Genomic DNA, 27,532 nt, shown 5'->3' with positions numbered 1-27,532 from the left:
TTTTATATTAAGATTAACCCTCGGCACAACATCGTGGGCCAAAGTGACTATTCTGTGCTGCATTTTTCTATGTTCTATGTTCACTGGTGCCACAGCTGAACTGCACCCTTTGTACTTGCTAAAAGCCCTTCTGCATTTCTTCATCCAGTCCGGAATTGTCCTAAACATCCTGGGCTCTCCGAACTTATTGTTTCTACATTTCCCTCCAAAGAGTACATGTTGGACCTGTAATTTTTCTCCAGCTTCTTTCTGAATGCTCCCATGCTCCACTCTAGACTTACCCATAAGAAGCTGTTTTCAGTCTACTGTGGCCAGATCCTGCTTTATTTTAATAAATTCTGCCCTTCTCAAATCCAAAGTTGTCTTCTGCAGGGCATCCTTTTCCTTGTTCCGAACTATTTTGAACTGTACCATGTTGTGGTCGCTATTGCCACTGTCTGGCTTCTTTCCTCAGAAGCAGATACAGCACTGCACACCCCTTAGGTGGGCCTTCTAAACAGAACATAGAACATAACAGTGCAATGAGGCCCTTCAGCCCTTGATGTTGCGCCTACCGGTGAGACCAACTTGAAACCCATCTAACCTACACTCTTCCATTTTCATCCTCGTGTTTATCCAATGACCATTTAAATGCCCTTAATGTTGGCGAGTCTACTACTGTTGGAGGCAAGGCGTTCCATGCACCTACTACTCTCTGAGTAAAGAAACCACCTCTGACATCTGTCCTACATTTATCACGCCTCAATTTAAACCTATATCTCCTCGTGCTTGCCATCACTACCTGGGGAAATATGTTCTCACTACCAACCGTATCTAACCCTCTGATTAGCTTATATATTTCTAATAGGTCACCTCTACATCTTGCTCTAACGGAAACAGTCTCAAGTCCCTCAGCCTTTCCTCATAAAACCTTTCGTCCATACCAGGTAATATCCTAGTAAATCTCCTCTCCACCCTTTCCAGAGCTTCCACATCCTTCCTGTAATGCGATGACCAGAATGTACATAATACACAATACTTGGGCGGCACGGTGGCACAGTGGTTAGCACTGCTGCCTCACAGCGCCAGAGACCCGGGTTCATTTCCCGCCTCAGGCGACTGACTGTGTGGAGTTTGCACATTCTCCCCATGTCTGTGTGGGTTTCCTCCGGGTGCTCCGGTTTCCTCCCACAGTCCAAAGATGTGCAGGTCAGGTGAATTGGCCATGCTAAATTGCCCGTCGTGTTAGGTGAAGGGGTAAATGCAGGGGAATGGGTCTGGGTGGATTGCGCTTCGGTGGGTCAGTATGGACTTGTTGGGCTGAAGGGCCTGTCTCCACACTGTATGAAATCTAAAAAATCTAATTAAAAGTGTGGCCGCACCAGAGTTTTGTATAGCTGAAACATGATCTTGTGGCTCCAAAACTCAATCCCTCCAAAACTCAATCCCTCCACCAATAAAAGCTAACATACCGTATGCCTTCTTAACATTTATATTAACCTGGGTGGCAACTTTCAGAGATCTATGTACATGGACACCAAGATCTCTCTGCTCATCTACACTATCAAGAATCTTACCATTAGCCCAGAATTCTGCATTCATATTGCTTCTTCCAAAGTGAACCACCTCACACTTTTCTGTATTAAACTCCATTTGCCACCTCTCAGCCCACCTCTTCAGCTTATCTATGTCCCTCTGCAACCTACAACATCCTTTGGCACTATCCACAACTCCATCAACTTTAATGTCATCTGCAAATTTACTAATCCATCCTTCTACACTCACATCCAGGTCATTTATAAAACTGACTGACAGCAATAGCCACAAAACAGGTCCTTGCAGTACACCACTAGTAACTGAGCTCCAGGATGAACATTTCCCATCAACCACCACCCTTTGTCTTCTTTCAGCTAGACAATTTCTGATCCAAACTGCTAAATCACCCTCAATCCTATGCCTCCGTATTTTATGCAAAACCCTACTATGGGGAACCTTATCAAACACCTTACTGAAATCAACCACTTTACCCTCATCCACCTGCTTAGTCCCTGTCTCAACTAATGCACTAAGGTTTGTGAGGTATGACCTACCCTTCACAAAACAATGTTGATTATCCAGAGTCATCATATTGCTTTCTAGATGATTATAAATCCTATCACTTATTACATTTTCCAACACTTTACCCACAACTGAAGTAAGGCTCGCTGGTCTATAATTACCAGGGTTGTCTCTATTCCCCTTCTTGAACAAGGGCAACATTTGCTATCCTCCAGTCTTCTGACACTATTCCTGTAGACAATGATGATATAAAGTTCAAAGCCAGAGGCTCTGCAATCCCCTCACTGGCTTCCCAGGGAATCCTAGAATAAATCCCATCCAGCCCAGGGGACTTTCCTATTTTCACACTTTCCAGAATTGCTAACACCTCCTCTGGCCCTAATATTACTCCAGTCATTCTTTTATTCCTGATTTCCCTGTAGAAAGCTTAAGGTTTTCCTTGATTCGATCTGCCAACGACTTCTTATGTCCCCTTCTGGCTCTTCTTAGTACTCTCTTTAGGTCTTTCCTGGCGAACTTGTGCCCAAGTGCCCAAACTTTACATCCTAACATAAGTCTTCTTCTTCTTGACAAGAGATTCAACTTCTTTAGTAAACCATAGCTCCCTCGTTCAACTACTTCCTCCCTGCCTGACAGGTGGGCAGCACGGTGGCACAGTGGTTAGCACTGCTGCCTCACAGCGCCAGAGACCCGGGTTCAATTCCCACCTCAGGCGACTGACTGTGTGGAGTTTGCACGTTCTCCCCGTGTCTGCATGGGTTTCCTCCGGGTGCTCCGGTTTCCTCCCACAGCCCAAAGATGTGCAGGTCAGGTGAATTGGCCGTGCTAAATTGCCCATAGTGTTAGGTAAGGGGTAAATGTAGGGGTATGGGTGGATTGCGCTTCGGCGGGTCAGTGTGGACTTGTTGGGCCGAAGGACCTGTTTCCACACTGTAAGTAATCTAATCTAATCTAATCTAGGTACATACTTATCAAAGACAAGCAGTAGCTGTTCCTGGAATAAGCTCCACATTTTAATTGTGCCCAACCCCTGCAGTTTTCCCCCATACTCTGCATCCTAAATCTTGCCTAATCGCACCATAATTGTCTTTCCCCAAACTATAACTCTTGCCCTGCGGAATATACCTATCTCTTTCCATTGCTAAAGTAAACATAACTGAATTGTGGTCACTATCACCAAAGTGTCACCTACCTCCAAATCTAACACCTGGCCAGGTTCATTATCCAGCATCAAATCCAATGTGGCCTCACCCCTTGTTGGCTTGTCCACATACTGTGTCAGAAAACCCTCCTGCACATATTAGACAAAAACTGACCCATCTAAAGTACTCGAATTATAGTATTTCCAGTCAATATTTGGAAAGTTAAAGCCCCCATAACAAATACCCTGTTCCTCTCGCTCCTATCCAGAATCATCTTTGCTATCCTTAACTCTACATCTCCTTGATTAACAATGACGAACAACAGTGGATCCAACACCGACCCTTGCAGTACTCCACTTGTAACTGGACTCCAGGATGAACATTTCCCATCAACCACCACCCTCTTTTTTTTCAGTAAGCCAATTACTGATCCAAACTGCTATATCTCCCACAATCCCATTCCTCCACATTTTGTACAATAGCGTACTCTCACGTCTGTCATCTGCAAGGTGTTAGAAAGGATTAGATTAGATTAGATTAGACTTACAGTGTGGAAACAGGCCCTTCGGCCCAACAAGTCCACACCGACCCGCCGAAGCGCAACCCACCCATACCCCTACATTTACCCCTTACCTAACACTACGGGCAATTTAGCATGGCCAATTCACCTGACCCGCACATCTTTTGGACTGTGGGAGGAAACCGGAGCACCCGGAGGAAACCCACGCAGACACAGGGAGAACGTGCAAACTCCACACAGTCTGTCGCCTGAGTCGGGAATTGAACCCGGGTCTCAGGCGCTGTGAGGCAGCAGTGCTAACCACTGTGCCACCGTGCCGCCCAAAACTGTAGGGAACCTTATCGAACACCTTACTGAAATCCATATACACCACATCAACCGGTTTACTCTCATCCACCTGTCTGGTCACCTTCTCAAAGAACTCAATAAGGTTTGTGAGGCACTACCTACCCTTCACAAAACCGTGCTGACTATCACTAATCAAATTACTCTTTTCTAGATGATTACAAATCCTATCTCTTATAACCTTTTCCAACACTTTACCAACAACTGAAGTAAGGCTCACTGGTCTATAATTACCAGGGTTGTCCCTCCTCCCCTTCTTAAACAGGGGAACCACATTTGCTATCCTCCAGTCTTCTGACACTATTCCTGTAGACAATGACGATTTAAAGATCAATGCCAAAGGCTCGGCAATCTTCTCCCTGGCTTCCCAGAGGATCCTCGGATAAATCCCATCCGGCCCAGGGGACCTATCTATTTTCACACACTGCAGGATTTCTAATACCTCTTCCTTGTGAACCTCAATCCCACCTAGTCTAGTAGCCTGTATCTCAGTATTCTCCTCGACAACATTGTCGTTTTCTAGACTCAATATCGTTGAAAAATATTCATTAAGTGCTCTCCTATCTCCTCCAACTCCACACACAACTTTCCACTACTATCCTTGATTGGCCCTAATCTTACTCTCGTCATACTTTTATTCCTTAAATACCTATAGAAAGCCTTAGGGTTTACCCTGATCCTTTCCGCCAACAACTTCTCATTCCTTCTCCTGGCTCTTCTGAGCTCTCTCTTTAGGTCTTTCCTGGCTACCTTGTAACCCTCAAGCGCCCTAACTGAGCCTTCACATCTCATCCTAACATAAGCCTTCTTCTTCCTCTTGACCAGAGATTCCACTTCCTTCGTAAACCATGGCTCCTGCGCTCTACAGCTTCCTCCCTGCCTGACAGGCACATACTTATCTCGGACACACAGGAGATAGTCCTTGATTAAGCTCCACATTTCTAATGTGCCCATCTTCTGCAGATTCCTTCTCCATCTTATGCTTCCTAAATTTTGCCTAATCGCATCATAATTGCCTTTCCCCCAGCTGTAACTCTTGCCAGTGGTATACACCTATCCCTTTCTATCACTAAAGCAAACGTAACAGAATTGTGATCATTATCACCAAAGTGCTCACCTACTTTCAAGTCTAACACCTGGCCAGGCTCGTTACTCAGTACTAAATCTAAAGTAGCTTCGCCCCTTGTAGGCCTATCTACATACTGGGTCAGGAAGCCCTCCTGCACACACGGGACAAAAACTGACCCATCTATAGTACTCGTACTATAATGTTCCCAGTCAATATTTGGAAAGTTGAAGTCCCCCATGACAACTACCCTGTCACTCTCACTCCTATTGAGAATCATCTTTGCTATCCTTTCCTCTACATCTCTGGAACTATTCGGAGGCCTATAGAAAACTCCCAACAGGATGACCTCTCCTTTCCTGTTTCCAACTTCAGCCCATACTACCTCAGTTGACATGTCCCCAAACATCCTTTCAGCAACTGTAATACTGTCCTTGACTAACAATACCACACCTCCCCCTCTTTTACCATCTTCTCTGTTCTTATTGAAACATCTAAATCCTGGAACCTGCAACAACCATTCCTGTCCCTGCTCTAACCATGTCTCCGAAATGGCCACAACATCGAAGTCCCAGGTACCAACCCATGCTGCAAGTTCACCCGTCTTATTCCGGATGCTCCTGGCGTTGAAGTAAACACACTTCAAACCAACTTCTTGCTTGCCGGTGCCATCTTGCGTCCCTGAAACTTGATTTTGGACCTCCCTACTCTCTACCTTTTCTATACAATTTTGGTTCCCATCCCCCTGCTGGATTAGCTTAAACCCACCCCAATAGCCTTAGCGAATTTCACCCCCTCTGGTTCAGATGAAGACCATCCTGCTTGTAAAGGTCCCACCTACCCCAGAAAGAGCCCCAATTATCCAAGGATACAAAACCCTCCCCCCTGCACCATCCCTGTAGCCACGTGTTCAACTCCTCTCTCTTCCTATTCCTTGCCTCACTAGCACGTGGTACGGGCAACAAACCAGAGACCACAGTTCTGTTTGTCCTAGCTCTAAGCTCCCATCCTAGCTCCCTGAATTTCTGCCTTGAATCCTCATCTCTCTTCCTATGTCGTTGGTGCCTATGTGGACCATGACTTGGGGCTGCTCCCCCTCACCCTTAAGGATCCCAAAAACACGATCAGAGACATCATGAACCCTGGCACCTGGGAGGCAACACACCAACCGTGAGTCTCTCTTGTCCCCACAGAACCTCCTATCTGTCCCCCTAACTATGGAGTCCCCAATGATTACTGCTCTGCTCCTCTTCCCCCTTCCCTTCTGAGCAGCAGGGACAGACTCTGTACCCAAACAGTATTGTTGATCTAGTTGATCTTACTAGATAGTGAACTGTTTAAACATGCAATGTATAGTATATGCCCCTTTCTGGTCATTATAAGCTGTCTTAATTCAAACCATCACATTTCTTTTTAAGTTGTCCAAACATGAATTTGCCAATAGGTTCAGCTAGCATTTTAAACCTCAGGAACTGGAATGTCAACTTGAAAAAACAGAATTAAGCTTTCAGTAAATGCACTAAAAAAACAGAAGCACTGGTTTTATTTTAAATCATATGACAGGGAAGAATGTGTTGCAGAAGAACCTTCCTCATATTTTCACAAGAATAATCCCATTGATAGCGTAGATATTCTATACCCAGATAATGATCAAATGGTACATGTTATCATGCACCATCTTACTTACAAGGCACCAGGTCGGATTTTCGTTTGGTGTTATGCCATCAAGGTAATTCCAGCAGACTAGTTGGAAAATTGAGCAACTGGCTAGATCACCAGCATTTTTTGACTTCCCATAGGCTGCAATTGCAAAGATTCTCTACCGGAAATACATTGGATACTCTACAAAGTCTGTCCAAACATGAGTAAGCACACAGACATAAGCTGATTGGTTCCTATTGTTTTACATGTTATTTCCAACAATTTGCACAATTATAATGCAAGGTCCTGGCAGTGACATGTGTACACATGAAATTTAATTGGAGCCTAACAGACTCTGCAACTGATCACCAAACCATACAATGTGTTGCCTATAAATTCTGTGCTTGTGTGCTTCTCTTCACTTCACCTAAAGGAAAAGCACTTTGAAAACTTGTGATTTCAAACCCAGCAATTGGAATATAACCTGATGTCACGTGAACAAAGAACAAGAACAAAGACTAAAGACTTATTAGAGATGGACAGCATTGTTTTGTGCGGGATGTTGTTCCTCACTAACTTGATTGAGTTTTTTTGAGGAGGCAACAAAGATTATTGAAGAGGGAAAAGTGATTGATGTTGCCTACATGGACTTCAGTAAAGCCTTTGACAAGATCTCCTCATGGTAGACTGGTACAAATGGTGAAGTCACATAGTATCAGGAGTGAGCTGGCAAGATGGATACAGAACTGGCTTAGTCGTAGGAAAAGAGGGTAGTCGTGGAAGGATGTTTTTTCTGAATGGAGGGCTGTGACCAGTGTTGGTCCACGGGTATCAGTGCTGGGATCTGTGGTTTGTGGTCTACATAAATGATTTGGAGGATAACATAGCTGGTTTAATTAGTAAGTTTGCAGATGATATAAAGGTTGATGGAGTTGTGGATGGTGAAGAAGGAAACAGCACGATATGGATCAGTTAGAGGTGTGGGCAGAAAAACAGCAGATGGAGTTTAATCTTTACAATTGTGAGGTGAAAGGTCAAGTACAGGTGGAAATTATACAGTGAATGGCAAAACCCTTAGCAGTATGATATGCAGAGGGACTTTGGTGTGCAGGTTCACAGATCACTGAATATGGCTGCGCAGATAGATCAGGGAATAAAACAGGCCTATGGCATGCTTGCCTTCATTGGAAGGGGCATCGAGTATAAGAATAGACACGTTAAGCTGCAGCTTTATAGAACTTCAGTTAGGCCACACTTGAAATCTGGTAGCCACACTCCCAGAAAGATGCAAATGCTTTGGAGAGGGTACAGAAAAGGTTTACCAGGATGTTACCTGGTATGGAGGATTTTAGCTATGAAGAAAGGTTGGATAGATTGGGTTTGTTTTCACTGGAATGCAGGAGGTTTTGGGGCGACCTAACAGAAATTTATAAGATTGAGAATGGCATGGATAAAGTAGAACGTATGAGGCTTTTTCTCAGGGTGGAGGGATCAATTACTCAGGGACATAGGTTCAATGTGCAGGTGCAGTGATGTGGAGTTTAAAAGAGATTGAGAGGTAAGTTTTTCACACAGAGGGTGGTGAGTGCCTGGATCGCATTGCCAGAGGTGATAGCGGAAGTAGACACAATGGCAGCATTCAAGAAGCACCTGGACGGGCTACACGAATAGGAAAGGAACAGAGGGATACAGAAGTGAAAACAGTTTTAGTATGTAAGGGGAAAATGTGCTGGCGCAGGCTTGGACTGCTAAAGGATCTGTTCCTGTGCTGTATTTTGTTCTTTGTTCTTTTGTTCTGTGTAACTTCTGACCATTTCTTTAAACAAAAGGTCATGGGACATTTAAATATTTTGTGGAGCGTGCTGGGGATAGAGGCAAGGAAAGAGAAGGTTCAACAGTTCATCCACGGTTCAGATGGAATTTACAAATGTTTCTATAAAGGTAAACTTGCTCCACATGCATCTTTCTGCAATTCCTTCTGAACATCTCTATTCATTCACTTCCTTTAAAATGCTCCTGGAAATCTGTGCTGGAATACATTCCTGTAAAATCAAACAGGAGAGGTGAGGGTATCTGCCCTCATCATCAAGGCAGGGTTTGACTGAATGTGGCATCAAGTACCCTGAGCAAAATTGGAATCAATGGAAATCCAGGGGCAAATGCTCAATTGATTGAAGTCAAAATCTGCAGAAACTGCCCAGAAATTTTGGTGGTTTAGGACAGTTTTACTTGTTTGATAGCAACAGCATAATTAAAAATATTCTTCTGTTCTTCTGCAAGTGACAGGTCTTCTTTCCTAACCTTGAATTTCAATGTTAGGGCTTGCCCTAATCCACAAAAAAAAAGTAGCATCTCTACTGTAGAAAATGTCTTGATGTACCTTACAGAAGGGATGACAAAAGGATGAAGGAATGGATCATTCTATATCATCTCCTCTCCAAATTCACAATAAAAGAAAAATGTCTGAACATTACAATTTGCTATTGGTCTTTTCACAAGTGATTGAGAGATTAATACATCAAAATTGGCTGCACAGCATTTCCACATAATTATAAACAAAATAGAAAAATGAACCAGTTCATGTGATTAACAACATTGCAAACTTTAACATTTATTTGCTGCAGCAAATCTGAAAGATGCTCCATAATAAATCAGGAGACTCATACAGGTTCCACACTCAAAACTAGACAGCAGCCAAATTACACAAGCCAAATAAAAAACTCTCACTTATGGTTATCAGCAGTTCCTTTCCTTTCCACAGCAGATCATTAGGAACGCAAAGTATTAAAGAAAATCCAGTTCTGTAAATGCAGTGGTCATTTATCACCAGTTTACAGACCAGGATACCAGTTCCTTCTGTTCTCTGAAATCACTTCCCTAGAAACATTTCAGGTAACCAAGCACTCCAGCCAGTGGTTATGAAAACTTAATTGCAATTGTTTGATGAAGTAACCAGAGGACAATAGATTTGATCAGAGTGATCTCACCTTTAAAGTTGCAGCACAGAATCAGAGTTGTACAGCACGGAAAAAGACCCTTCAGTCCAACTCTTCCATGCTGACCAGATATTTTAAATTAATCTCGTCCCATTTGCCAGCATTTGGTCCATATCCCTCTAAAACCTTCCTATTCATATACCCAGTCTGATGCTATTTAAATGTCATAATTGTACCAGCCTCCACCTCTTTCTCTGGTAACTCATTCTATACATACACCATTGTCTGCTTGAAAAAGTTGCCCCTTCAGTTCCTTTTACATCTTTCTCCTCTCACCTTAAAGCAACACCCTCTAGTTTTGGACTGCCCTACTCTGGGAAAAATACCTCGGCTATTCATTCTATCCATGCCCTTCATGATTTTAAAAACTTCTTTGAAGTCACCCCTCAGCCTCTAATGCTCCAGGAAAAACAGCCCCAGCCTATTCAACCTCTCCCTACAGCTCAAACCCTCCAACCCCAGCAACACTTTTGTCAATCTGAACCCTATCAAGTTTCACAACATCTTTCCTATTTCAGGGAGACGCACAGTGGCTCAGTGGTTAGCACTGTTCCCTCACAGCACCAGGGTCCCAGGTTCAATTCTACCCTTGGGCAACTGTCTGTATGGAGTTTGCACATTCTCCCTGTCTGCATGGGTTTCCTCCGGATGCTCCAGTTTCCTCCCACAGTCCAAAGATGTACAGTCAGGTGAACTGGCCGTACTAGCTTGCCCATATTGCTAGGTGCATTTGTCAGAGGGAAATGGATCTGGGTGGGTTACTCTTCGGCGGGTCAGTGTGGACTGGTTGGGGTGAAGGGCCTGTTTCCACACTGTAAGGAATCTAATCTAATCAAGTGTAAAAGTCCTGCCCTGATTGGCCTTTCCAAAATACAACACTTCACATTTATCTAAAGTAACTCTATCTGCCACTTCTTGGCCTATCTGATCAAGATTCCACTGCACTTAGAGGTAACCTTCTTCACTGTCCGCTACACCTCCAATTTTGGTGCCATCTGCAAACTTACTAATCATTCCCTCCAACATTCATATCCAAATCATTTTTATAAAATGACAAAAAGCAGTTGACCCAACACTGATACACTGCTGGTCACAGGCCTCCAGTCCAAAATATAACCCTCCACCATCACGCTCTGTCACCTGCTTTCAAGTTAATTTTGTATCCAAATGACTAGGTCTCCCTGGATTCCACGTGATCTAAATTTGCTAAACAGTCTACCACACAGAAACTTGTTGAATGCCTTGTCAAACATGATACAATATTGATCAAGTTAAATTGGTAATACTTAATCCCCATCTCCAGAACTACATGAGGAAAGTTGCATATTACAGTAACCATATATTTCCCCGTTATTCAGATTCACAACTACACAGTTAGAGAAACATTCTTTGCTGTAGATTAAAGTTTGTTTTGTTAACTGTTTCATGGAGATTCGATACCCGAAACCAAATTCAATAAATCTCAATCCATTGCCATAATTTTAACAAAAACATGAATATAATAGCATAATACAATAGTATAAATCTGTGCTGGCCTAAAAGTAAAATGGCGTCTTTCCTATGTGAATGCAATATTGTTAATAAAGCCTCAGCAAAAGGAATGTATTCTTTCAAACGGCTTTACAGAAATGAGACTTTTTCAATTAATCTATCAAAAAATTGCCACCTATATTTACGTTTCAAACTACCTATCCAAAAAGTTTTAAAATGTGGCAAATTCCCTCCTACTTTTAAACCAAAGTAATTCTGCAAGTACGGTTTACGTTTCTCCTCACATTGTTTGAGGTGTGTTACACACATATTTTTCTAAATATTAGTTAGTTTGAGTAAATTATGATGGCACTGTCCACCACAAAGTATAGTCCTTCTGATCACGCTGTTCCTACACTGACGCTTGGTTGAGAATTCCATAAGATACTCCAGGAAACAATGAAAGCACAGCAATAAACATGCCCAAATCAGGATAGTGTACATCGTGAAGACATTCTCTAAATGTTGCAATTTTTGACCTTAGGGAGATCAAATGCTAAAGAAACATATACAGTTAATTGCAAGACTCTGAATAGCATTCATGTATAGAAGAATCTTGGGGTTCAAATCCATTGCTCCCTGTAAGTGGCCACACAAGTAGATCAGCTGGTAAAGAAGGCTGATGGCGTGCTTGCCTTTACTGGTTGGGGATTTGAGTATAAGAGTTAGGATATCATATTACAGCTTGAAAAGACTTTGCTTCGACCACACAGAGTACTGTGTTCAATTCTGATTGCCACTTCGGAGAGGTTGCAGAAAAGGTTTACCAGGATGCTGCCTGGATTAGAGGGCATGAGCTGTAAGGACAGGCTAGAAAAACCTAGGCTGTTTTCTCTGGAGCAGCAACTGGAACGTGCTGCAGGGATGGTGGTGTTGGCAGATATGATCAGAGTGTTTAAGGGACTTTTAGATAAGCAGATGAAATTGGAAGGAATGAGGTATATGGACCAAGGGCAAACATAAGGGATTATTTTAATTTAGTGTTATGTTCAGCACAACATCATGAGCTGAAAGGTTCGTTCCTGTGCGGTACAATTCTGTTACACGTTAACCAATCCACGAGCCTGTTCTGACTTTATGAAACTCCATAATACCATTTACAACTTGGGTTCTGTGCTTTCTTGCCCTTTCATAACAAAATTCATTTGCTCAGTTTCGACATTTTCAATTAATCTAGCCTGGAATTCCACCCATCCTTATGTAAAGAAATGTGTTATGTTTCCATGACCTTTTTTATCTAGATTATCATCCTGCTCCTTTTTGTTCTAGACTCAACCACAGGAAAATTGTTCATTCATGCTCAACATAATTATTTTTACCTTCTTAAACTCCTCTAATATAAAATCCCTTAATCTTCCATACTCAAGGAAATACAAGATGAACAATCACAATCCTAACTCAATACCCTAGCTCAGTATGACATTGGTGAATTTACACTATGTCTACTTAGATGCTAACATATCCTTCCAGGGTTACTTTTACAAAACTGAATGGCATTTCATAAATTAGTTCTAACCAGTACTTTACATAACATAACTTCTAGCTCTTTGCACTCCAGTCTCTTACATGTGATGGGCTTTAATAATTATCTTGGCTTTTGGATGTAAGCTTGCTCACTGTGTTGGAAGGTTTGCTTTCAGATGTTTCTCACCATACTAGATAACATCATCAGTGAGCCTCCAGTGAAGCACTGATGATAGTGACCTGCTTTCTATTTATGTGTTTAGGTTTCCTTGGGTTGGTGATGTCATTTGCCATTCTTTTTCTCGGGGGGTAGTAAATGGGATCCAAGTCAATTTGTTGGTTGATAGAGTTCTAGTTTAGATGCCATGCTTCTAGGAATTTTCACGTGTCTCTGTTTCGCTTGCCCTAGGATGGATGTGTTATCCTGGCCGAAGTGGTGTCCTTCCCTATCCGTATGTAAGGATACTAGTGATAGTGGATCATGTCTTTTTGTGGCTAGCTGATGTTCATGTATCCTGGTGGCTAGTTTTCTGCCTGTTTGTCCAATATGGTGTTTGTTAAAGTTCTTGCAAGGTATTTTGTAAATGACATGAGTTTTGTTTGTTGTCTGCATAGGGTCTTTCAAGTTCATTAGCTGTTATTCTAGTGTATTGGGGGGTTTGTGGTCTACCATGATGCCAAGAGGTCTAAGTAGTCTGGCAGTCATTTCCAAGATGTCTTTGATGTAGGGGAGAGTGGCTAGGGTTTCTGGACGTATTTTGTCTGCTTGTTTGGGTTTGTTGCTGAGAAATCAGCGGACTGCGTTCATTGCGTTGAGCATGTGTTGCTGGAAAAGCACTGGTCAGGCAGCATCCGAGGAGCAGGCAAAAGCTCTTCATCAGGAATCGGTGAAAAGTCGATTTTCCTGCTCCTCAGATGTGCCTGACTTGCTGTGCTTTTCCAGCAACACTCTCAACTCTGATCTCCAGCATCTGCAGTACTCACTGTCGCCCTGTATTCATTGCATTCCCATTCTTTTTGAATACGCTGTACAGGTGATTTTCCTCAGCTCTTTGTAGTTCCTCTGTGCTGCAATGTGTGGTAACTTGTTGAAATAATGTTCTAATGCAGCTTCATTTGTGGGAATTGGGATGATTGCTTCAGTAGTTCTGTATTTGGTCCGTGTGTGTTGTTTTCCTGTAGATGCTGGTTTGAAATTCCCCATTGGCTGTTCGCTCTACTATGACATCTAGGAAAGGCAGTTTGTTGTCATTTTCCTCTTCTTTAGTGAATTTTATGCCAGTAAGGGTATTATTGATGGCCTTGAAGGTTTCCTCTAATTTGTTCCGTATAGTGATGACAAAGGTGTCATCCACGTAGCAACCCAAAGTTTGGGTTAGATGGTTGGGAGAGCTGTTTGTTCGAGTCTCTGCATTACTGCCTCTGGTAAGACACCTGATGTCAGAGATCCCATGGGTGTTCTGCTGGTTTGTCTGTAGGTTTTGTTATTGAAAGTGATGTGGGTGGTAAGGCAAAGGTACACTAGCTTGACAATGTTGTCCTTGCTGATGAAATTGGTGGCGTTTGGTGTAAGTGTCTTTGATTCTTCTAATAATGTAGTCAGTGTTTCTTTGGCCAGGTTGACATTGATGGATGTGAACAGGGCTGTTTCATCAAAGGACACCATTATTTCATCCTCTATCTTGGTGTCTTTGATGGTGTTCAAGAATTCTTGGGTGGAGTAGATGGAGTGCTGCAAGTGTCCTAAGTGTTTTAGTCTTTGGTGTAGCTCCTTGGTTAATCTGTACATTGGTGTTCCAGGTGGTGACACTACTATCGCCACCTGTTGGTAAGTGTTGGTTTCTGCCAGCAGTATGTTCGCTTTCTCAGCGTAGTCTGTTAAGTTTAAAATGACTGTCAAGCATTCTTTGTCAGCCTTCTGGTGCTTTCCTTTCTTGTATATTGAGTGTGTTTCCATCCTTTTTCCTGCTTAATGTTAGTGCAACTGTCTGTCTAATGGCTTGCTGGGTTTCTTCTGTGAGTTGGTTGTCTTTCAGTGTTGTTTCTAATGCTGCTAAGAAATCTTTCTTGTCCGCATCCTGGAAGTTGTAACTTAATACTGATGAAGACGGCTTTTTCGGTGTCTATTAAGGGTCAGTCAGGTAAGTTTTTTTTATCCATGCTTCTGTGTTGTTTGTGTGAGAGAGTATCTTGTTTTTTCTGCAGGTCTAGTTTTTTCATTTTCTGTGTCTGTCACTATCTAATGTCTATGGCTCGTTGTAATGTGTCTGTCCATTCATGGTCTGTTGCATTAGTGAGTAAAGTTTTTTGGCGCAAAATTTCTGGTTGTACTTACGGAGTCTGTTGTGGCACCATTAATCATTTCTCTAAGCATTCTGTGGCCATTTTGCTCAGTTATTCTTTTGGCTAGTGAAGTGTTCAGAGGAGGTTAGTATTTAAAACATTTCAGTAGTACCTGTTTCCTTAGGTGTTCATGCAGGAAGTACAGCTGTTCGTGGGTGTGCTCTGTCAGATGGCATTGACTTCCCATTTTTAAGCCACTTTTAGCGTAATGTGCCCATAGGTGTTAGCAAGATTTGAGAAGATTTGTAGCTTAGGTGGAGGTTCTGGATGCCAGTTTGCTCGCTAAGCTGGAAGGTTCATTTTCATCATACTAGGTAACATCATCAGTGACCCTCCAGTGAAGCACTGATGTTAGTGACCCGCTTTCTATTTATGTGTTTAGGTTTCCTTGGGTTGGTGATGTCATTTGCTGTTCTTTTTCTCAGACATTTTTGGTGTTTGTTCATTAACTTTTTATGATTCTGTATTTAGATCCTTACATCTACATAGTCATCCAGGGTTTTAGGTTTCTCAAACTTTACAACCTGTTTGATCTACTTTTTGGGGGGTCTTAACTGGATTACCTTTCACCACCACACACTGATATCCATCTGTAAATGTTACCCAGTCTTTTCGTTATTAACAAATAAAATGCTGGAAAACTCAGGTGTAGCAGCATCTGTGGAGAGAGAAACAAGTTAACATTTAGTCTGGTATGAACCTTCAGAACTTCAGGGATTCAATAATTGCATCAGTACTGAAGTCATACTGGACTTGAAGCATTAACTCTCTAAAGATGCTACCAACCTTGCCAAGTTTCTCCAGCATTCTGTTTGTTTCAGATTTCTAGAACTGCAAAATTGTGCTTTTATTCAATCTTAATTATCAAGATCCCATTTACAACAAAACCTAATTTATTGTCATCAAATGCATTATGGTACCAAGTTTGTCAAGTAACTTTTAAACACTGAAAATCTGAGGCTGTACTGATCACTTTGCCACTTGGAATATATTCCTGTCTACCTCCAGCTCAACTAATTCACTCCTATATCATGAGGTTGCCACCAATTCCTTAAACAATAAGGAACAGATCAGAGAGCAATCATACAATCTTAAACAAGAACAGCCAACTATTTCCTGTGCATCAGGTCTATTACAGACACTTGAGGATTTCCTCTCCAACCTCTTTACAACCCACTCTCTACTATTCCCATCTCCATTACCTCAGCTTTGCTACGCCTCTTTCAACTCTGTATGATATTAACATCAAGGGCAACTAATCCCATTCTCCTGCACCTGCATCCAGCCCACACAGCCCGTGCCTGTGGCAGTTGTTGTGTTCGTATATGAATCAACAGTAAGCTGATGTGGCTTGATGGCACACAAGACTCCTTCCATTAGATTACTGATGACTGTTGGGAGGCAGACCGGGTGAAGACTGACTGATCTAGATTGATTATTTTCCTTTTTTTGCAGTTAGGATATATCTGATGCATCCTCCATATTGTTAGGCTGATATTAATGTCTCATTTAGTTATCCTGAAAGAGCTTGGTATGGCAGCACTAGCTCTGTTGCACAGGGGTTCAGAACTACAGTTGGGGTGTTATCAGGGCCTGTAGTCCTTGCTGCATTTAATACAATACATATAGAGGATTTAGCTGAATGTGGTGATATCTAAATGTTAAGTACTTCATACTTAACAGGACAGCTGAACAAAAAGATTAGCTTACTCTGTTCAATTACACTTAATGAAAGAATGAACAATTGTCATCAATACAAAAAATATATAATGTCTCCACGGGAATTTTAACTTCACAAAGCTCACCCCGAATAATCTAGATAGTTTTTTTTTGTTTTGCAACACTCATGTTGGAAAAAAGTGCCAACCAAGTATCTAAACAATAAATTTCAGAGAAACAATCAGAATATTTTTATTACTAATTACTATTTACTAGTTTTTGATGATACAACACCATCCAGGTGCCATCAGTAAGACACTGACTCAATGGTGTGTGCTGTAGAACACAGAAGATGAGTAAAATAAAGCAAAGAACTGTGGGTGCTGGAAACAAAAAACAAATGGAAAAATTCAGCACGTCTCGCAGCATTTGTGGAGAGAAAGCAGAGTTCACGTTTCACACCCTGCAACCCTTTCCAGACTGATTTTGAACAGAGGTCTTTGGACTCAAAGCATTCACTCTGATTTCTCTCTACAGATGATACCAGACTTGCAGAGTTTCTCCAATAATTTCCAGTTTTGTTTGTTATGAAAGATTTCAGATTCTTCTAAAGGAAGAATAATGTTGTTAAAAAAGCATAATACTACTTTAACATTCGGCTGTAAGAAGATTTTCCATATTTTCTATCAGAGAAAGAACCATTTGTGTTACATTCAAAATGCCAATCAATATCTTCCATTTGGAATGGAGGCAAGATAACTATAAAAGAACACAAGGGGCCATTAAACATTGTCCACTCGAGTTTTAGTACTGATGTTTTTCTGCAGTTAAGCCAACACAAACGAACCAGATAAACACTGGCACATTCCTGAATTTATAATTTATAAAGGATATCTGAATGCACTTCAATAATGTAAAGTCTACAGTAAGTATTTGTAAAGTGTTTTTTTTGTAGTAACTTAAAATACGGATTGATCTAATTTTCCACATTGATTAATTTGCTGAGATCAGTGTTCTCAGATTGAATTTAGAAGATATGGTTACACTACTACCATTTGCAGTTAAACTTCATTACTACAAGACAAAAGATAGCAACTAACTCTTTATCAAAGTTGGAGATAGTTTATCAATTAAATAAGCTTTCCTTAGTTTTGTTGCAACGTAAGAGTCTTCCAACTGACAATGACCTTTCCACATTCACTGCATGCTGCCTGAAACACTTAACATTAGGCAATTAAGGCTTTAAAGTCTGGTTGAAGATTTGTAGCTCGGGTGTCCGTTGTTGTGGTTCTGTTCGCCGAGCTGGAAGTTTTTGCTGCAAACGTTTCGTTCCCTGGCTAGGGAACATCATCAGTGCTATTGGAGCCTCCTGTGAAGCGCTGCTTTGATGTTTCTTCCGGTATTTATAGTGGTTTGTTCTTGCCGCTTCCGGGTGTCAGTTTCAGCTGTAGTAGTTTGTATGTGGGGTCCAGGTCGATGTGTCTGTTGATGGATGTTCTTGCCGTTTCCGGGTGTCAGTTTCAGCTGTAGTGGTTTGTATATGGGATCCAGGTCCATGTGTCTGTTAATGGAGTTTGTGGATGAATGCCATGCCTCTAGGAATTCCCTGGCTGTTCTCTGTCCGGCTTGTCCTATGATGGTAGTGTTTTCCCAGTCAAATTCATGTTCCTGGTTGTCTGAGTGTATGGCTACTAGGGATAGCTGGTCGTGTCGTTTTGTGGCTAGCTGATGTTCATGGATGCGGATTGTTAGCTGTCTTCCTGTTTGTCCGATATAGTGTTTTGTGCAGTCCTTGCATGGTATTTTGTAAACTACGTTAGTTTGGCTCGTGCTGGCTATTGGGTCCTTTGTTCTAGTGAGTTGTTGTCTGAGTGTAGAAGTTGGCTTGTGTGCTGTTATGAGTCCTAAGGGTCGCAGTAGTCTGGCTGTCAGTTCTGAGACGCTCCTGACGTATGGTAGTGTGGCTAGTCCTTTTGGTTGTGGCATGTCCTCGTTCCGTGGTCTATCTCTTAGGCATCTGGTGATAAAGTTGCGTGGGTATCCGTTTTTGGCGAATACCTTGTATAGGTGTTCCTCTTCCTCTTTTCGCAGTTCTGGTGTACTGCAGTGTGTTGTGGCTCTTTTGAATAGTGTCCTGATGCAGCTTCGTTTGTGTGTGTTGGGGTGGTTGCTTTCATAGTTTAGGACTTGGTCTGTGTGTGTTGGTTTCCTGTGTACCCTTGTGGTGAATTCTCCGTTGGGTGTTCTCTCTACTAACACGTCTAGGAATGGGAGTTGGCTATCCTTTTCTTCTTCTCTCGTGAATCGTATTCCTGTGAGTGTGGCGTTGATGATTCGGTGTGTTTTTTCTATTTCTGTGTTTTTGATGATTACAAAGGTGTCATCGACGTATCTGATCCAGAGTTTGGGTTGGATTTGTGGTATCATCATCAGGAATACACACATAGACAAAGAAGAAACCATGGTATCATTCGACGTGACGGCACTGTTCACATCAATTGACAAAACCCTAGCCAGAGAAACAATAGCCAACCTACTGGACATACATAACAGAACACAGGAGGCCGAACCTATCAACAAGGACGGCATACTTAAACTACTAGACCTGTGCCTCACCACACACTTTACATTCAACAATCAGATATACGAACAAATCAACGGAACACCCATGGGATCACCAATCTCGGGACTCATAGCAGAGGCAGTTATGCAAAGGTTAGAACATACAGCCCTACCACAAATCCAACCCAAACTCTGGATCAGATACGTCGATGACACCTTTGTAATCATCAAAAACACAGAAATAGAAAAAACACACCGAATCATCAACGCCACACTCACAGGAATACGATTCACGAGAGAAGAGGAAAAGGATAGCCAACTCCCATTCCTAGACGTGTTAGTAGAGAGAACACCCAACGGAGAATTCACCACAAGGGTACACAGGAAACCAACACACACAGACCAAGTCCCAAACTATGAAAGCAACCACCCCAACACACGCAAACGAAGCTGCATCAGGACACTATTCAAAAGAGCCACAACACACTGCAGTACACCAGAACTGCGAAAAGAGGAAGAGGAACACCTATACAAGGTATTCGCCAAAAACGGATACCCACGCAACTTTATCACCAGATGCCTAAGAGATAGACCACAGAACGAGGACATGCCACAACCAAAAGGACTAGCCACACTACCATACGTCAGGAGCGTCTCAGAACTGACAGCCAGACTATTGCGACCCTTAGGACTCATAACAGCACACAAGCCAACTTCTACACTCAGACAACAACTCACTAGAACAAAGGACCCAATAGCCAGCACGAGCCAAACTAACGTAGTTTACAAAATACCATGCAAGGACTGCACAAAACACTATATAGGACAAACAGGAAGACAGCTAACAATCCGCATCCATGAACATCAGCTAGCCACAAAACGACACGACCAGCTATCCCTAGTAGCCATACACTCAGACAACCAGGAACATGAATTTGACTGGGAAAACACTACCATCATAGGACAAGCCGGACAGAGAACAGCCAGGGAATTCCTAGAGGCATGGCATTCATCCACAAACTCCATTAACAGCCACATGGACCTGGACCCCACATACAAACTACTACAGCTGAAACTGACACCCGGAAACGGCAAGAACATCCATCAACAGACACATCGACCTGGACCCCACATACAAACTACTACAGCTGAAACTGACACCCGGAAGCGGCAAGAACAAACCACTATAAATACCGGAAGAAACATCAAAGGAGGCTCCAATGGCACTGATGATGTTCCCTAGCCAGGGAACGAAACGTTTGCAGCAAAAACTTCCAGCTCGGCGAACAGAACCACAACAGCAATTAAGGCTGGAGAGTAAATGATGGTTCAACCAGTGATGACAAAAAATATGAATGATTCTAAGATGTTGCACATAGTCATCCCTTCTCTCACTGTCATCCATATCATTACAGAACTCCCAGCATTGAATTAACGAAAGCCTCCAATAACAGGCTAACGTAAAGAGCTTGAGGCCGCTCCTCACCCACATTTTTACATGACTTACAAAAATTTCAATAAAAATTAAAATGTCATGAACTACTGCTATACTTCAAAGTGAATTCAGGATAAATGGTGCCTTTCCTGTACCCATTAGATATGGCCTACATCATCCCCTCCCCACCCACACCACGGAGCATCCCCCCAGCAAGGGTACTGGTTGCTCACTCGGAAAGCTAAACTTGGTTGATGGTGTAATAGGTATTTTTTTTTAAAAAGCTACCGTCTTCAAATTTAAAAACATCTGGTATTCTATTAAAAAGACAGTATCCAGTCACAATCTTCGAGTAAAAAGTGAGGTCTGCAAATGCTGGAGATCAGAGCTGAAAATGTGTTGCTGGTTAAAGCGCAGCAGGTCATGCAGCATCCAAGGAACAGGAAATTCGACGTTTCGGGCCTAAGCCCTCAGTATCCGGTCACAGCCAACTCCTGAAGTATGGAGAGGTTGAATGATGCAAATTTCTTAGTAAACCTACAGTAAGGTATTTCCTATCCAGCTCTTCTAACAAATCCTCTCCAAAACCTCAAACTTCTAACCTTTCGCTAAGCGGTTTCACTTCAGACCCCCAGCTCCAAATATACATGAACAAATTATATCAGCAATTCCATCTTACTTGTCAGGAGCTTGCAATGTCACAGAGAGTCAAACATCCTCAAAAACAGATGCCATGAGAACTTCCGTTTTTTCCCTTTGCTCTACTCCTGACATTTCCAGTTCATTCACCAGAAGACATTGGCTACTCTCAGGGGCAAGCGCAGAAGCATCCCCCCCCCTCTCAAAAAGCTGTGCCTCGATCCATGCCCCTCTCCCTCCTCTGTCCCTGCAGCTCTGCCTGTGTCCACCCTCCCTCCCAACTTTTCCCTCCCCATTTCCCGCCCAACCCCTACTCTCAACCCTCCTCCTCCCCTCTCCTCCATCCTTCCCCCTCCTCTCATCCCTCCCCGACCCCCTCCTCTCACCCCTCCCCCTTCCCCTCCTCTTCCACCTCCCCCACCCGTCCTCCCTCCCCTTCCTCTCCCTCCCCTCCCCTTCCTCTCTCCCTCCTCTCCCTCTCTCCCTCCCCTCCCTCTCTTCACCTCTCTCCCTCCCCTCCCCTTCTTCTCCCTCCCCTCCCCTTCTTCACCTCTCTCCCTCCCCTCCCCTTCTTCTCCCTCCCCTCCCCTTCCTCTCTCCCTCCCCTTCCTCTCTCCCTCCCCTCCCCTCCCCTTCTTCTCCTCTCTCACTCCCCTCCCCTTCCTCTCCCTCCTCCCTCCCCTCCACCTCCCCCACCCATCCTCCCTCCCCTTCCTCTCTCCCTCCCCTCCCCTTCCTCTCTCCCTCCCATCCCCTCTCTCTCCCTCTCCTCCCCTTCCTCTCCCTCCCCTCTCCTCCCCTCCCCTCTCCTCCCCTCCCCTTCCTCTCTCCCTCCCCTCCCCTTCTTCTCCCTCCCCTCCTCTCTCCCTCCCCTCCCCTCTCCCTCCCCTCCCCTTCCTCTCTCCCTCCCCACCCCTTCCTCTCCCTCCCCTCCCCTTCCTCTCCCTCCCCTCCCCTTCCTCTCTCCCTCCCCACCCCTTCCTCTCCCTCCCCTCCCCTTCCTCTCCCTCCCCTCCCCTTCCTCTCCCCCTCCCCTCCCCTTCTTCTCCTCTCTCCCTCCTCCTCCCCCTCCCTCTCCGCCTCCCACCCCTCCTCCTCCCCCTCCCTCTCCGCCTCCCACCCCTCCTCCCCCCTCCCTCTCTCCCCTTCCCCCCTCCCTCCCCTCCCCCTTCCCTCCCCCTTCCCCCCTCCCTCCCCTCCCCTCCCCCTCCCCCTTCCCCCCTCCCTCCCCTCCCCTCCCCCCCTCCCCTTCCCCCCTCCCTCCCTCCCCTCCCCCTCACCCTCCCCTCCCCCTCACCCTCCCTTCCCCCCTCCCCCTCACCCTCCCTCTCCGCCTCCCCCCTCCCCCTCCCCCTCCCTCTCCGCCTCCCACCCCTCCTCCTCCCCCTCCCTCTCCGCCTCCCACCCCTCCTCCTCCCCCTCCCTCTCCGCCTCCCACCCCTCCTCCTCCCCCTCCCTCTCCGCCTCCCACCCCTCCTCCTCCCCCTCCCACCCCTCCTCCTCCCCCTCCCTCTCCGCCTCCCACCCCTCCTCCTCCCCCTCCCTCTCCGCCTCCCACCCCTCCTCCTCCCCCTCCCTCTCCGCCTCCCACCCCTCCTCCCACCCTTCCCCTCCGCCTCCCACCCTTCCCCTCCGCCTCCCACTCTCGCCTCCCACCCCTCCGCTCCCCCCTTCCTCCCCTCCCCTCCCCTCCCTCCCATCCCCTCCATTCCCCCCCCATCCCCTCCCCTCCCCCCATCCCCTCCCCTCCCCTCCCCCCCACCCCCTCCCTCCCTCTCCCCTCCGCTTCCCCCTCCCCTCCCTCTCCCCTCCGCTTCCCCCCTCCCTCCCCTCCCCTCCCTCTCCCCTCCGCTTCCCCCCTCCCTCTCCCCTCCCCTCCCCCCCTCCCTCCCCTCCCCTCCCTCTCCCCTCCGCTTCCCCCCTCCCTCTCCCCTCCCCTCCCCCTCCCCTCTCTCTCCCCCTCTCCCCTCCCTTTCCCCCCTCCCTTCCCCTCTCCCCTCCCCTCTCTCTCCCCCTCTCCCCTCCCTTTCCCCCCTCCCTTTCCCCCCTCCCTTCCTCTCCCCTCCCCTCCCCTCTCTCTCCCCTCCCTTTCCCCCTCTCCCCTCCCTTTCCCCCCTCCCTTTCCCCCCTCCCTTCCCCTCTCCCCTCCCCTCCCCTCTCTCTCCCCCTCTCCCCTCCCTTTCCCCCCTCCCCCCTCTCCCCTCCCCTCCCCTCTCTCTCCCCCTCTCCCCTCCCTTTCCCCCCTCCCCCCTCTCCCCTCCCTCCCCCCTCCTCCCCTCCCCTCCCTCCCTCCCCCCTCTCCTCTCCCCTCCCTCCCCCCTCTCCCCTCCCCTCCCGCCCCCCTCCCTCCCCCCTCTCCTCTCCCCTCTCCCCTCCCCTTCCTCTCCCCTCCCCCCTCCCCTTCCTCTCCCCTCCCCTCCCTCCCCCTCCCCCCTTCCTCTCCCCCTCCCCCTCCCTCCCTTCCTCACCCCCTCCCCTCCCCTCCCTCACCCCTCCCTCCCCCTCCCCCTCCCCTCCCTCCCTTCCTCTCCCCTCCCTCACCCCTCCCTTCCCCTCCCCCTCCCCTCCCTCCCTTCCTCTCCCTCCCTCCCTTCCTTCCTCACACCTCCCTCACCCCTCCCTCCCTCCCTCCCTCACCCCTCCCTCCCCTCCCTCCCTCCCTTCCTCACCCCTCCCTCCCCTCCCTCCCTCCCTTCCTCACCCCTCCCTCCCCTCCCTCCCTCACCCCTCCCCCCCTCCCTCCCTTCCTCACCCCTCCCTCCCTTCCTTCCTCACACCTCCCTCCCCCCTCCCTCCCTTCCTTCCTCACACCTCCCTCCCCCCTCCCTCCCTTCCTTCCTCACACCTCCCTCACCCCTCCCTCCCCTCCCTCCCTCCCTTCCTCACCCCTCCCTCCCCTCCCTCCCTCCCTTCCTCACCCCTCCCTCACCCCTTCCTCACCCCTCCCTCCCTCACCCCTCCCTCCCCTCCCTCCCTTCCTCACCCCTCCCCTCCCTCACCCCTCCCTCCCCATCTCCCGCCCCTCCTCCCCTCTCACCTCACTCCCCCCTCCCCCTCCCCCTCCCCCTCCCCTCTCATCTCACTCCTCACTCCCCCCTCCCCCTCCCATCTCATCTCATCTCATCTCATCTCACTCCTCCCCCTCCCTCAGCCTCTCTCCTCTCCCCCTGCCCCTTCACCCCTACCCTCGGGGGTAACGAGAAAGCGGAGCGCCAGCTGCAGTGCTCTCTCCGTGAAACGCAGTCGGAACCAGCCGCTGGAATAAGTGCGTTCCCGATCCTTCTAACGGGAAATCCCGGGGAGATCGGGGCAGGCTGTGATCGTGGGGGAGAATGTAATGAAAGCTGACTTACCGACAAAGGAAATGAGAAGAAGCAAACCCGGTCGCTCAGCAGCGTTTGTGAATGTAGCGGAGGCCGGATCAGGTTGAGCAGGAGACAATGTGAGCCGCCGGCTTTGTAACCCGCAGCAACATTGTCGCTGGGCGGCGGAGGCAGTGATACAGTGTAACAGTGTCTCTCACAGAGATACAGTGTAACAGTGTCTCTCACACACACACAGATACAGTGTAACAGTGTCTCACACAGATACAGTGTAACAGTGTGTCTCACAGAGATACAGTGTAACAGTGTCTCTCACACACACACACACACACAGATACAGTGTAACAGTGTGTCTCACAGAGAGAGAAGCTGCTCCACACGCACGCCCTGTCTGTCTCCCTCCCTCAGCCAGGGTCCGGCAGCGGGACTGTGTCTGTGTTACCGTGAGAGGGAGAAGCTGCTCCACACACAGTCTCCCTCCCTCCCTCTCGCAGCAGCACGGACACCTCCAACAACCAACACAGGGGAATCCAACAACCAGCAACACCAACCACTCTCCTCGCTGTTTCCACTCACCTATACACCTCAAAAAGATTCCGTTCACACAGTCCGATCAGTACCCGTTGTGACATTACTTCCCCAGTCAGTCTATGGGAGGCTGAACACGAGGAACATACTGGGCCATGACTACCCGTTAGAGAATGGTTCCGCCGCCCTAAACCAGGCAGAGCGCTCTCTCTCTGGTTTGTGAAGGAGAAGTGGAGGCGTACTGCAGGGGTGATCATTTACTAAAAGGACCAAGATTCAGTTGGCAGTGGGCGTTAAAGCAATACAAGGAGGAATTTCTGTTGTTTGCTAAAAATACTGAAAAAGTGACGACCATTTTTTTTAGTTAGTGCGTTGTACGTTTTAGTTTACATTTTATGCAGGTAAATTGCTACAAAATTGAGGTTATTTGCATTCCATGAATGTTAATACATCTAAATATTCTACTGCAAAGACAGAGGATGTGTTTTATTTGTAAAGCTGACGTTGATGAGAATGTTCAAATACTTAATATCCTGCTTATTCAAAATCGGACAGATGAGTGCTCCCTAGTTTATTATTGTGATTGTTTAATAATATAGATGCAAGAAAATTGCTGCAATGTTTTTCAACTGCTTTAGCGATGCCCTGGGATGTTGACATCCCGTCTGGCGGTGTCCACTGTAATAAACTGTATTTATATACAAAGAATGAGGAGCAGTCCTGTTGGACTCGAAACGCCAAAGATGTTGCCAGATCTGTAGTTTCTTCAGCACTTTCAGTTTTTGGTTCAGATTTTCAGCATCCATACGGTTACTTTAGATAACTGCATTACTGGCTTAGGCAAAAAATGAGACGTCTTCTACCAAATTTCAAGAGGTGCTCCACAGTTTCTCATCTATTAAGCTATGAGTCAAATGAGAATGTGACCACATGCGTCTGATACAAATAAGTCATGGATGTAAAGGTGTTGGAGGATGAAACAGGAACTCGCTTCACATGTCTTTCCGTAACCAGGGCACAAATTGAAAAGCAACCAAAAACGTTGTGCCACAATTTATGGTCAAGAGGATCAGGCAAAATTGGTCTCCTTTGTAATTTGGTGAATTGGGAGCATTTGGTGTGCTCCAGGAAGTTGAACTTTGTTATCAAGGATGCTTCCACTGAAACCGAGGAATGTTTGGGTGGGGTACTCATACATGGATATTTTATGGGGATGGGAAACTGCACATATGCGGATGGACAAGGGCAGCTGCTTTTTTTCTGTATCCTGTTCGGTCTGTTATCTCGCGCATTTCTTCAACGCGAATTGACAATAAAGCGATTGAAAATTTTAGACCGTTATTTGTGGAAAGTGAACTTCCTTACCTAGATTGGCTATAACACGATCCCGGTCACGTGGGTTAAAATGTGCTGCTTTAACGCGATTTTCTTGAAACGCGGAATCCCACAACAAGTGAGTTATCCCTTATCTCATTTCGTATAGCAAGATAAGATTGATATAATTGATCCGAATGAAATAGAAACTTCTAGAAAACCTCTAAACAAAGAAATCATCAGGTTTTTATATAAAAAGAGTTCTAAAAGAGACATTAATGGAAATTTGTAAGTCACTGAACATTAATTAGCTGCTAGTAATATGCTACACTACAGCTAAAGCGGCAGAATCTACAAATTATTCCTTTTTTCTTGATTCTATTAAGATAATCCTAAATTAGAATGAATTTGCATGTAGTGCTGCATAGTTCTTAAAAATACATCATAAATAACAGAAGGATTTAACTCTCAATGTGGTATGTAGTGTGAATTACCTTGCTTACCTTCCCCCAATATTGTTCTCTATGAATCTAAAATTTTCTTGAAGGGTAGAGAATAGAATCAGGAATGCTGGTTGCCCTTATTTCAAGCTGTTTGGAGAATAAGGGTTGTGTGGTCTTACTGTAACTGTACAAGATGCTGGTGAGATCACATCTGAAATATGTGAGCAGTTTGATTCCCTTATTTAAGGAAAGATATCATTTCTTTGGAGACAGTTGAGTGAAGGTTCTCTAGGATGAGCCCTGGTATGGAGGGACTCTTTTGAATAAAGATTACACAGTTTAAAAATTACAACATAATGCTGACCACTGTTTTAAAAAAAGTCAAGGTAATAAATCACATTTTAAAGTAATGTAGTAATCTTTGACATTACATACAATTAACAGTAACTAGTAACCTTTTACCTTTTATTGTGCGCTGTTGACTGTTAATAATATTAACATTTCATCAGAATTCTGTTCATTAAAACAGATATACAGTAAATTGA

The 27,532-nt window shown here is 45.4% G+C and overlaps 1 protein-coding gene across 3 annotated transcripts in view; it reads right to left on the bottom strand.

Annotated features, from left to right (window-relative positions):
- Positions 1-25,443, bottom strand: part of fam110b (family with sequence similarity 110 member B) — a 219,373-nt gene extending 193,930 nt beyond the window's left edge. For 2 of the 3 annotated variants that reach the window (XM_060822629.1, XM_060822623.1), the window contains exon 1: positions 24,733-25,178. The gene's annotated coding sequence lies outside the window, so the exon portion shown is untranslated. Of the gene's footprint in view, positions 1-24,732; positions 25,179-25,278 lie in introns of those variants that run through there. The other variant, XM_060822624.1, reaches the window with a different exon arrangement.
- Positions 25,444-27,532: the final 2,089 nt, after the last annotated feature.

This window comes from Hemiscyllium ocellatum, chromosome 4, assembly GCF_020745735.1.
Source record: "Hemiscyllium ocellatum isolate sHemOce1 chromosome 4, sHemOce1.pat.X.cur, whole genome shotgun sequence".
Taxonomy (NCBI): domain Eukaryota; kingdom Metazoa; phylum Chordata; class Chondrichthyes; order Orectolobiformes; family Hemiscylliidae; genus Hemiscyllium; species Hemiscyllium ocellatum.
This window is presented reverse-complemented; position numbering and strand designations above follow the sequence as displayed.